Genomic DNA, 13,815 nt, shown 5'->3' with positions numbered 1-13,815 from the left:
AAAAACTTGAATATATAAAAAAAAGTTAAGTTAAAATTTAACATTTTAAAGCTTACTCTTTAAATATTTAGCTCTAAAAAAATAAAAAGAATTTAAAATCTAAAAATATTACAAAAAATAATTCGTTGATTGAAGTTAACTGGGCTTGACTAACATTGACCGACACTAACAAGGAGTTGATCAACGTCAGCCAATCAATTTTTGTTTCTTTAATGTTTACAATATATTTTTAAAATTTTTAAATTTTAAATTTCTACAATTTCTTGTAATTTTCTAAAAAATTAATTAAATTTATTTATTTATTATTTTCAATTTATATACATATTTGAAGTTTTATAATTTGTATTTTTTAATTTTTTTTCAAAATTTAAAGGTTTTTTAAAAAAATTATTTAAAAAATGATTAAAGATGGATCTACGTGTCATCCTCTTATTTCTTCACATGTCGATGTTATGTTTGTCCATATCAACAAAATTTTAAAAAACACGTACGGTGTTATTGTAGGGATCAATTTGTGTATCACATGTCAACTTTAGGGATAATATGAAAAAACATTTAGGAATCAATGTGAAAATAATTGTCAAATTCAAGGACTAATCTATATATTAAGCTTTTATTTATTTATTTATGGGTTTCCTGTGAGTTAGCTTATCTATCTATTGGAACAAAAACCTCGATCAGGTAACAGGAAAAGTATCGAATTTGAAGAGAATAAAGTGCAAGAGAGCATGGGTTTCCTCTGCTCTCTCCCTCTTTCTCTCTCTTCCATTGAATGGAGCTTTTTTCTCACCCCAAAATCCAAGGCCTACTACCTAACACAAAGGCATTAAGGCAAAAGCTTTAAGGGGATATCAGCCACCCATCCACAATCAACCTTAATTGAAATTTTTATCACATACTTTTAACCATTTGTAGCTGTAAACATAGTTCAAAAGACTTAGTCATCGTTGTTGTTTACCACTGCCGAGGGTCGGCAAAGTTAGGCTTGATCTTAGTCTAATACCCCCGAGCTGTGCCCATTCACCCCATAAGGGCCGAAAAAGAGGTTAAAGAAGCAATTGAATGATTAAAAATCAATGCTTTTTATCTAACCATGTAACGCTGCTCCCGTTTTCTGACTTCCCCTTATTCAAAATTTTTAAATTTGGTTTACTATTGAATTTCCAAGTCATTTGACAACTATTGAGTTATTAATATAAGGTCAAATTGATTTTCTATTTTTTAATATTATTATTTAGTTTAAATAATTAATATTGTTAATTATTTGAATGTAAATTTTTTAACGACACCACTTAACTACATAACGAGTAGGGAATAGAAATAGTAACAAGGCGAGATGGTACAATTTTTCTCACCTTAACCTTAACTGAAATTTTTTTTTTATCTCCCGCCTTACCCTGATTTAACTTGATTTTATTCAAAATGTGTCCTCGACCGACTTCAAAATAGTTTTCTTGATTTTATCTAGACTCGTCGCCCAAAATTTACATAATATTTTATAAAATCAAACTATATATATTATAAAATCTTATAAAATCAAGAAATTATAAAGAAATATATAAAATAATATTTATAAAATTTTAAAAATATGTTATAAATTCTTATAAGACTATGAAGTTATAATTAAAAACCATAAAATTAGTTATAAAATTAAGAACATATTAATGAAAAGCCCAACACATCCCACCCCGAAATTAAATTTTCAAAATAAAAAAAACTGACCCCTTTTTAGTAGGATTGATCAAAACTCCTCAAATTCGAGTTTTTTTACTATCCCTGGTTGAAACAGGTATTTTTAAAAAAAATTATATAAATATTTTAATTAAAATAATTAATAATACAAAATATAGAGATTAAATTATTTATACCAACCACGAAACATTATAAAAATAAATGAATGATATTAAATTATGGAAACTAGAGACCAAAATTCTAATTCGAGCTTAACATAACTATGGGGGAAGTTTAAAGGGGGAAATTAGTGAGGGACTCAAGACGCAAAGAGAGTGTAGGGGAAGCGTGGGTTTTTGGGCTCTCAAACATCTATAGGATTAGGGGGTTTCGATAGGACAGAATATTTGTGCCAAAGCAATGGCTGCGTCTCCAATGTGGTGTGGGACTGGGGGATGCTTTGCTTTGCTTTTGAACTCTACAAAACCCCATATTCAATCTCCTCGAAACCTTCAGCTTTGTTGCTTTTTAGCAGCCACACTGTGTTAAGCCTGCTATCCGTTTTGGAGGCTCTTTTTGACTCCTCCTAGACTCCTGTCCATCTTAAACTAAGCAGTCCTCATATTCGGGTGCCCATTTTTTAGCTGCTTTGTTATTTTCATTCTGCAATAAAAACATAAATTCCGGTTTCAAGCATTAGATGAACTCTTGGTGCTTGGAAAGCTCCTCTTCCCAAAAATATATACGTACATATATATATATTAAGTGGTTACTAAAACCTAATTCAACTGGCTCGATGGTAAGTGATAGAAAATTTGATATCTCTTAAATAAGGTTTCGAGCTTAAGTTTTGTGAATGAAGAAAACGATACTAAAAAAGCTTATCTCCTTTGTTTATAGGTCCAATCCAACTTGACTATGAATTTAGTTAAAACCTAAAAGTGAGACTAGTTTGAACTATAATATTTGAACTATTTTTGTTTCATTTCATCTATAAAAATTACTAGCATCTAATAAAAATATATCACATGTCACGTTATTCTTATCAATTTTTTTATTTTTAGATAAATTGGGATGAAAGTGTAACGTTTTTTATTGTCAACTTTTTCTTTTATTTTTCGATAAACTATAACGAAAACAATAATTTAAATATTGAAAAAGAACAAAAAATTTAAGTACTAAAATAAAGGAAAATTAAATTAAAGATATAAATGATAACTTAAGTGATATACAATGAGAGTGACCAGCCATGCCATTTTTTAATGCAATTAATTTTGTTTTTTTTTCTGGTTTTAATTATTTCATAAATAAAACCACGTTTTTGTTAAACTTTGTTCTTATTCAAGTGTCCTTTTTATCTTTTTCTAACACTAATATCAAACTAATCCTTAAACAAAGAGTACTATTGATGGTCCAAAGCTTCTTCCCCGTGCATGCTTTCTTTAATTTTGAATAAATCTTAAAAAAGACATGCTGTGTACATGTAGGAAACTGTGTCTGGTTCCTTAAGCAAAAGCCCCCTACATTTTCCATTTTTCAAGGCTCACAGCAAATCTCCTTGTTTTCCTTTTTTATGTTTTTTTTTTTACTTAATAAAGTAATAGCAAAAGGATTAAGACGGCAAAAGACTCCAAGCAAAAACCACTTACCTTACTCTCTCAAAATGGGAATCCTTAACAAACACCATACCAAAAAAAAACAACACAAATACCCCACTAATACCCAAGTTTCCACCATAGACAAGGTTGAAGCCATTTGGTCTCAATTATAAGTTGTCGAGAAACTTGTCCATGTCATAGTTGTCGAGCCTTGAGGCTTTTGTCTCGACGTGGCACCCATTTTAGCAATAGGGTGTGAGTTTTTTTTTTTTTTTGTTATTCATGATTGACATCTAATCAAAGCCAAGTCTATAAATGATCCATTTCGTTTGCCTCTCTTTTGAATCTTTCGTAAGAAACCAACTACCATGTCTTCCAAACAATAATGTTAAATCCTCAAATTAAAATTATTTTGTTGAATGAAAAAAATTAATGGAGTTTTATGGACTGTTGGCTAGTCCCTTTCGATTTTGTTCAACTTTGTACAAGTTTTCCCATAACAATGCCAATTATTTATATAAAAAATAAAGTAGATCGAAATCGAAAGTGATATGAATTAGTGAAATGAACATAATATAAATATCTTTATTACAATATATTATAGTATAATTTCCTTTTGGTAATCGAAATTTATTTTATAATAAGATGATATTTTGTAATATTCAGTATCATATATAAACTTAATAATAAATAATACCTAATTAACACTTAATTTAGATTACATATATTACTTATTTGAGAATGCATATTGATAAATTGGAGTTGTAAGGGATAAATGAAGCTAAGCAATATATCCAAACAAATATTCATATTTTATACTATGTTAAAATATATCATAAGTCCCTGTACTCTTTGTAAATTTTGAATTTAGTTCATGTACTTTTATTTTTGGGAATTTAGTCTTTTTACTTTTTAGATTTTGAAATTTAGGTCCAACTGTTAACACTATTAAAAATATTTTGTTGAACTCAAGTCTATTACAACATCATTTTTTTTAATTATATGGCTACCAAGTGAGTACTTTTTTTATTTAAAAATGTCACATCTATAAAATTGAAAAAAACAAAAGATTAACAGTGTTAATAATTGGACCTGTATTTTCAAATCTGAAATGTAGAGGGACTAAATTGCTGAAAATAAAAGTACAAGGATTAAATTTCAACTTTGTGAAGCGTACATGGACTTTTGACATTTTTTAACCTTTATATTATAAAACTTTTATTATTAATATATTTATAATTGTAATATATATTTATTATTAAATTATTAATATAAATATTTTTTAATAATATATGAAGAATATTGTTTAAAATATTAAATTGTTATTAATAAAATTTTAATATTAAATGATTTGTTAACATAATAAATTAAATTAATTATTTGTTACATTATTAAATATGTATATTCAATAATATTGAAATGATCATATTTGATCTTAATATTTAAATATTTTTAAAATTTAAAATTATTATTAATATAGTAATATTAGGATTGATTTAAGTTAATTTTTATATAAAAATAAAATTAATTATTTTTTGAAAAATGACTTATGTATTTAAAAAAAATGTAAGTAATTTTTTACGAAAATGAATTTATTTTTCGTTGATCTATAAGTTATTTTTTATTGACTAAATTATTTTTCATGAAACAAACACAAGAAAATATAGAAAACATTTTTTGTATGTTAATTTTCGTGAAATAAACACATCTTAATTTATATAAGGAAATCAACATGTGAAAGTCTAAGTGTACCAAGCAATATCATTATGGTTAATTGGTGAACTATGATATGTTTGGGATACCTCAAACGAATAGCTTAAATTAATTAAGAGAAAAAAATCAAAGGAAAATTTTTGGGTAATCTAATATTATATATGTTATAGTATGTAATAGCTTAATAAGAATAGTTTTAGGGAAATCCTTTTCTTCATTTGGGGGTGGGAATGCCATAACGCTGGGCTCGAAGGAACTTATTTTGAGCTTGTTGATTAGTAAGTGCAAAAGCACCTTCTATGATCGAATCTTGGTGATAATCTCCCTAAGAGTTTGTTTTTTGCGGATAGCTAGAGGTTGTTGCGAAAAGACATGCCGGGAATCTTGGTGCTAGAGTTGAAAGGGAGCCATATTGGTTCTTCATTGCGGTTACGGTTGAAGAGTACAGATAAAATTTTTTTTTTTGAAAAATGTGGTTGAAAAATGATGTGAAAAGTGTGTTTATTACTGTCCTTTTTTATTTATTTTGGGAAATTTATATAGAAAAAGAATTTGAGGTAAATTCATAAAACGATGTATATAGAGTGACAGATAGTCGAGTTTAAGATATGTATGAATTAATACGATGTAACTAGTTATAATTAAGTTAGAAATTGATATTAAAAAAGTGGTGGGAAAAATAGATATTTTTATTCCCAAAAGATTTCTTTAGGATTTGGTGGGTATGGGTTTGAAGATCCTCAATGTAGGTGACCCTTTGATTGGCCTTGGCGAAGTGGTCTTACGGATGGGATCATAGCTGGAGCCACAACCATCTAAGTAGGAGGAAGGCGAAATGGAATCTTTTTAGGGCAAGTTCCTCCATAAATGTTTATGCAGGTGTAACAACATAAATATATTTTAATTTATTCTATGGGGGCAAAAGCTTCTTTCGTACAAGCCTTAGAATTTTTTTTTTTCCTTCTGTATCTTTAATCTTTTTTTTAAGCTTTTAAAAACTGGGCAATCGATCTCTTAAGTCATCTCTCTTTCACACGACACGGTTTTTTGTAATCAAACCGTTTTTATTACAATGGCCAATTCTGTACGAACTTGCTTTTACATCTTTGAAGGTTGAAAACTTTGCTTCTTTTTGCCATTTTCTTTTAATTTCTTTTACCATTTCCCCAAACAAAATTGAAACTTCGTGCGTACATCTCTCTCAGTCTCACCTTCGTTTTATTTAACTTATTCTGTGTACTTTATCTCTGATTTCTCCTGCATGGCTTTGCATGCATCATTATACGTATTTGATACGTAGATTTAATCATGTATATGTCATCATGCTTTTATTATCATCATCATCATCATATACGACATGTAAGAACAATATGTTGATGTTTTAAAAAGGTAAATTGAATCTGTATGTTCTACATTGTATGTTGCGGAAAGGATCGTTTCGAGAACTCCGATATGACTACAAGTAAATTGACCGGAACGAAAAATAAAGTGAACACAAGGATTTACGTGGTTCGGCTTTAATGCCTACGTCCACGGGCAGAGGCGAAAAGAAATTTCACTATAACAAGATGAAGATTACAAGTGTTTTACACTCAAGACACAACCCGAGAACCTCACAACTCTCAACCCCTATAGAAAACCCGAAAGCTAAAATCCTAGCTTTCAAAGAACAAGCTTTGCTCTCTCTTGGTTTGGGATGATTAATATGGCTAATGAACCTCTCTATTTATAAGAGAGTTCAAGGACATAATTGTCCAAAACTTTGGCAAAGATTTGTGGTTGAAAATGGACACCAACAACCATCCACTAATCCACTACCACCAACAACCCACTACCAACAACAACAATCCACTACCAATTTTAAGCCATTTCTTAACAAATCTCCACCTTGGCTTGAAATTTACCAAGCTGAACATCATAGTGAATTCCTCGAACTGGATCACCTCTTCCAAACGCCTCTCTGGCGCTAATCAATCCCGAATACCTATCAAGTCCAAGCAATGCTTGAACTTATATGCAGGGATCACCTTAGTTAACATATCTGCAGGATTCTTCTCGGTAGCAACCTTGCTGATAACAATGTTACCTTGCGTAACATGTTCCCGAACAAAATGATATCTGACATCAATGTGTTTGGTCCGTTCATGAAACATCTGATTTTTAGTCAGATGTATGGCACTCTGGCTATCGCAAAATACAACAGTGAAATCCTGTTGTAAACCCAAACTGCTTACTAGACCTTTCATCCACAATGCTTCTTTCACTGCTTCTGCTAACGCCATATATTCCGCCTCAGTCGTAGATAAGGCTACGGTAGACTGTAACACAGCTTTCCAACTAATGGCTCCTCCAGAATAAGTGAAAACATAACCCGTCAGAGATCTTCTTTTGTCCAGATCTCCAGCATAATCAGAGTCCACATAGCCCGTGACACTGCTAGTGCAGTCACTCTGATCATATACCAAGCATAAATCTGCAGAACCTCTCAAGTACCTGAGAATCCATTTCACGGCCTGCCAGTGTTCCTTGCCAGGACAACTCATGTATCTGCTGACCACACTAACTGCATGTGAAATGTCTGGACGAGTGCAAACCATTGCATACATCACGCTTCCAACTGCACTCGAGTATGGAATGTGAGACATTTGCTGCTTTTCTTCATCAGATTGTGGTGACAACTCTGCAGAGAGTTTGAAATGTGGTGCCAACGGAGTACTCACAGTTTTCGCTTTATCCATGCCGAAGCGTTGAAGAACCTTTTCAATGTAGTTCTTCTGCGACACACGAAGCTTGCCCGCCTTGCGATCTCTGTGAATATCCATGCCCAAAATTTTCTTGGCAGCACCCAGATCCTTCATCTCGAACTCACCACTCAACTGCGACTTTAACTTGTTGATTTCCGACATGTTTTTGGAAGCAATTAACATGTCATCAACATACAGCAACAAATAAATGTGCGAACCATCTGAGAGCTTCCGATGATAGACACAAGCATCATAGTCACATCTTGTGTAACCATGCTGAATCATGAAGCTATCAAACCGCTTGTACCACTGCCTTGGGGATTGTTTCAATCCATATAAAGACTTCTTTAATAGACAGACATGGTCTTCATTACCAGGAACTGTAAAACCCTCTGGTTGACGCATGTAGATTGTTTCCTCGAGCTCACCATGCAAGAACGCCGTTTTTACGTCAAGCTGCTCAAGTTCTAGATCAGACTTGGCCACCATGGCAAGTAATACACGAATGGAAGAATGCTTTACGACTGGGGAGAAAACTTCATTGTAGTCAATCCCCTCTTTCTGAGTGAAGCCTTTAGCAACCAATCGTGCCTTGAATCTAGTTGCTTCAACCCCTAGGATGCCTTCCTTTTTCTTGAAGACCCATTTGCAACCAACTATCTTCTGGTTACTTGGCGGCTTAACCAACTCCCAAGTATGGTTCTTGTGAAGAGATTCTATCTCCTCACTCATAGCAATTGCCCACTGTGCCGACTCATCACACGTGACAGCCTCATTATAACTGGAAGGTTCTATACCAATGGACTCCGCCACACTGAGCGCGAAAGACACCAGATTAGCGTAACGCGGATTTGGTTTGATTTGTCTCTTCGTTCTTCCAGTGGCAATGCTATATGGTTTTTCTTGAGGTGACTCATCTTCATCGGAATCTTGCACCTCAACTTGATCATCCTGGACTGAAGTACCTTCCGTAGGAATTGGAGCGTCCACCTGACACTCCACCTGCTTCTCAACACCGTGATCTCCCATTCTATCTGACACCTCCTTTTCCCGGGAATTTGTGGTGGATCGAAGCATGGATGACTCATCAAAAGTCACATCTCTGCTGATGATGAACTTGGACGAAACCGGATCAGGACACCACAACCTGTATCCTTTCACCCCTTGGCCGTATCCAAGAAATATGCATTTCTTCGCCCTCGGTTTGAGTTTTCCCTCATTTACATGAGCATACGCAGGGCAGCCAAACACTCTTAAACCAGAGTAATCAGCAGGAGAACCAGACCATACTTCCTCAGGAGTCTTCAGCTCAATAGCTGTTGACGGAGATCTGTTAACCAAATAACAAGCAGTATTAACAGCTTCAGCCCAAAATTCTTCACCGAGCCCAGCATTTGATCGCATGCAACGAGCTCGCTCCAAGAGAGTTCTATTCATGCGTTCTGCAACTCCATTTTGTTGTGGTGTTCGACGAACAGTGCGGTGTCTCACTATTCCTTCATTTTTGCAGAACTCATTGAATTCACCTGAGCAAAACTCCAAGCCATTATCCGTCCGGAATCGCTTGATCTTCTTTCCTGTTTGATTTTCGATCAAAGCTTTAAATTGCTTGAAGTTGATGAGAACCTCATACTTGCTCTTCAGAAAATACACCCAAACCTTTCTCGAGTAATCATCGATAAAGGTAAGCAGATATCTGTAACCACCTTTAGAAATTGTCGGAGAAGGCCCCCAAAGGTCAGAATGGAAGTAATCCACTGTGCCTTTTGTCTTGTGAATCCCAGTGCTGAACTTTACCCGAGTCTGCTTACCGAAGACGCAGTGCTCACAGAAATTCAACTTTCCTGTACACTGCCCAGACAATAATCCTCGTTTGCTTAGCACCGATAAGCCTCTCTCGCTCATATGCCCGAGCCGCATATGCCATAACTTCGTGGTGTCAGAATCTAGATCATCTGATGATGACACTCCCGCAACACCTTGAGAACTCCACCTTCAGCAGAGTACCGAAAGCCTTTCTTGTCCAACGTACTCAAAGAGATCAAATTTTTCTTCATTTCTGGAATGTGCCGAACATCAGTTAGAGTTCTAACAATACCGTCAAACATCTTTATACGAACTGTGCCAATCCCCATGACTTGACATGCGTGGTCATTTCCCATTAGTACTGAACCAGAATGCTTCTCGTATGTTGAGAATGCATCTTTCGAAGTACTTATATGAAATGTAGCTCCCGTATCAAGAATCCATCTCCCACCAGCGTAAGAGTCGGATACTGCAAGAACGATCTCGGCATCACTTGAAGAATCTGCATCAGCTACATTCGCACGATCATTTTGTTGCTCCTGTGATTCTGATTTCTCCTTCCTTTTCGGACAATCTACCTTCATGTGCCCGTACTTCTTACAGTAGTAGCACTGTATTCTCTTCTTGGACTGCGATCTAGGATGGCTTTTACTTGAACTTCCACCCTTTGCCTTGGATCTTCCTCGAGCAACCAAGCCTTCGCCTTCATTGTTTTCGACCACCTTACCAGTGATTTTCTTCCTCAACTCACTGGAACTTAAGGCATTTTTCACCTCCTCTAGAGTCAGGTCATCACGACCGTACATCATTGTATCAACAAAATTCTCATACGAGGGAGGCAAAGAACACAAAACAATTATTGCTTGGTCCTCATCATCGATTTTGTTATCGATATTATTCAAATCCATGATAATGGAATTGAATTTATCCAGGTGCTGGGAAACAGGTGTACCTTCCTCCATCTTCAGGGCATAGAGTCTTTGCTTGAGGTAGAGCCGGTTCGTCAATGACTTCGTCATGTACTTGCTCTCTAACCGGAGCCACAAACCGGACGCGGTTTTCTCATCCGCTACTTCTCGTAGCACTTCATCTCCTAGACATAGCAGAATAGCACTATGTGCTCTTTCTAGCATGTCATCCTTTTGCTCTTCCGAAAGCGTGCTTGGTAATTTATCTTTACCAGACAATGCTTTTAGCAATCCTTGTTGAACCAGCACTGCCCGCATCTTGATGCGCCATAAACTGAAACTATTTTTCCCGGTAAATTTCTCGACATCATACTTAGTCGATGAAACACTTGTAGCCATAATTTGGAACCTTTGAATGAATGATAATATTTTCTTCCTGATGTGAAAGATCAGACAAAGCTGCAGTCACAGGGCAATTCAGAAAATATTATCACTCCTTCAACTACGCTCTGATACCAATTTGTTGCGGAAAGGATCGTTTCGAGAACTCCGATATGACTACAAGTAAATTGACCGGAACGAAAAATAAAGTGAACACAAGGATTTACGTGGTTCGGCTTTAATGCCTACGTCCACGGGCAGAGGCGAAAAGAAATTTCACTATAACAAGATGAAGATTACAAGTGTTTTACACTCAAGACACAACCCGAGAACCTCACAACTCTCAACCCCTATAGAAAACCCGAAAGCTAAAATCCTAGCTTTCAAAGAACAAGCTTTGCTCTCTCTTGGTTTGGGATGATTAATATGGCTAATGAACCTCTCTATTTATAAGAGAGTTCAAGGACATAATTGTCCAAAACTTTGGCAAAGATTTGTGGTTGAAAATGGACACCAACAACCATCCACTAATCCACTACCACCAACAACCCACTACCAACAACAACAATCCACTACCAATTTTAAGCCATTTCTTAACATTGTATACATATTATCATTGCAATTTGGTTTGTTCTTTTTGAAGATTTTCTCAATTTACTAGGAGATTATATCAAGAATGATTTACTTGAGCTTTTTATCTCAAAAGTCGTGTGAATCATAATTGTTTAATGCCTTAGATCCTTTGAGGGGAAAGAATATTTGGCATGGAGCCCATTTTGATAATTTGATTTACAAAAATCTCTTTGATTACTATTAAATAAAGTTCCAAATTTAACTTAATTTAATCAAAATTTTATATGGGTATCCAACTATAGAAAATCTCTAAAATAAAAACTAAAATCATTAACATAATTAAGTTGAGATGAAACGGAGCCAATTAATATTCTTTCTTTTTATATACTGTTAACATTCTCTATAGCAGTCTCATTTATCTGTTTAGATTTCGTTTATTATAGAATTTATATCGTGCTATTATAGAGAGATAATCGTTGTAAGTTTACTACAGAATTTATATCCTGAGTTTCAATCAAATAAAGAAAGTGAAATTATGTTCAAAACAAAAAGAAAGTTCGAACCAAATCAATAAAAATAAAAACGTTTAATAATGGCATGTATTATTGTTTTTATGCATATTCTATTTTACATTCTTTCACATGATTAATTATAAAGCTCATAAATCTAACAAGTTCGAGTAATCAGTGAGTTATTAAATTAAATTAATTTATCACGAGTTATTAAATTCAAGTAATCAATTTATAAGTTTATGATTTTCCAATTTACAGTAGAATATTTAATAGGGAACTTAATAGTTATAGAATTAATATCTTTAATTATACTCATTGAAGATTATTTTCATTTAATAAAATATGACATGTGAAATTTAATCATTTTAATAAAATAATGTTTTAATTAAAATTATTTTTATTTAATAAATGATAATTAATAGGCTTGCTTATATGAAATAGCTATGATTTCACTTAAAAGTTTTAGATCATACGTTGTTATAGAGAACTAATTTCATAAAGAATGTTCTTCATAATTATTACTTCATAAATATGATGTTAAAACCGTAAAATTCTTATACAAAACTTAATAAATTAGAATCTGTCATGTAAAATCATCAAGAAATAAACTAAAAGTGAAAACGTACTTGAATCCATTGATTTCTTGAAATCTTCGGTCTTGTGGTTTTGATCTTCCAAATTAGCACATAAGTAATTCAAATAAAGTGACTCTTTTCTTTTTTCTAAAGATGAGATATTAGAAAGTTACGTATGTGTAATTTGTGGACCATAACCCTAATATATAAATTTTGCACATTAATCCTGATTTCTAATCAACCCACCATTAATTAGAAAATAGTTATTAGAGTATCTACACACATTTGACCCATACTTTATTTAATATCTAAAGCCTAATAAGACTTAACCAAATCAGATCACTTTTAATTTGGGCTAATATTTTATGACAGTAAATAATAACGTGTAATTACTATTATTATATATGTGATGTTCATTTTTTTCAACAATCTCCCACTTGGACCACATATATATTAATTGTTCTATAATTGCATGTCATTATAGAAGTCTATGAGCTCAAAACTTTACTATCATATCCAAAAGGTATTCCAAAAAGTCTCGTCCATTAATGATGTTAACATAGAACTAAGATGACTTTCGTTACATATATCGTAACTAAATCCACTCATGATCACATATATTAACATAACCAAATGACATAGATCAAGTATGGATGTGTAGCATGGAAATTACATGCAATGTGAACCAAACATGTCTATTTCCAATTGGTCCACCTTAAACTTAAGTGAGGTCAGTATCAAACAGAGTAAATAAACTGAATACTTCATTTCTGATCAGAAAATAACCAAATACATAAATGTTTGAAAACAAACATAAATCAAATAAAATACAAACTCCCACTAAACCATGATATCCTCAAATGATATAACATCCATATGAGTAGTATGCTCGTAAAAGACTTTGGGTGGTAAACCTTTTGCGAGGGATCTGTTATCATGGAGTTTGTCCCAATATGCTTTATGGATATTTGTCTACTTTGCACTCTCTCTTTCACAACTAGAAAATCTATGTCAATATGTTTTGACTTAGATGAGTTGCTGTTGTTCTTGGAATACAACACAGCTGACTTCTTGTCACAAAATAGATTTTGTAGTCTTTCTACATTCTCCAAACTGTGCAACCCAATGACAAATTTCCATAACCATATTCCATGGTTTGATGCCTCATAGTATGCTACAAACTTTGCTTCCATAGTAGAAGAAGCTACAAGTGTTTGTTTGACACTTTTCCAGGATATAGCTCCTTCAGCTAATAGGTAAATACAGCCTGATATATATTTCTTGCTATTTTTTCACCCAACGAAATCTGAATCTGAATATCCTATGACTACCAA

This window comes from Gossypium hirsutum, chromosome A12 (genome assembly GCF_007990345.1).
Source record: "Gossypium hirsutum isolate 1008001.06 chromosome A12, Gossypium_hirsutum_v2.1, whole genome shotgun sequence".
Taxonomy (NCBI): domain Eukaryota; kingdom Viridiplantae; phylum Streptophyta; class Magnoliopsida; order Malvales; family Malvaceae; genus Gossypium; species Gossypium hirsutum.
This window is presented reverse-complemented; position numbering follows the sequence as displayed.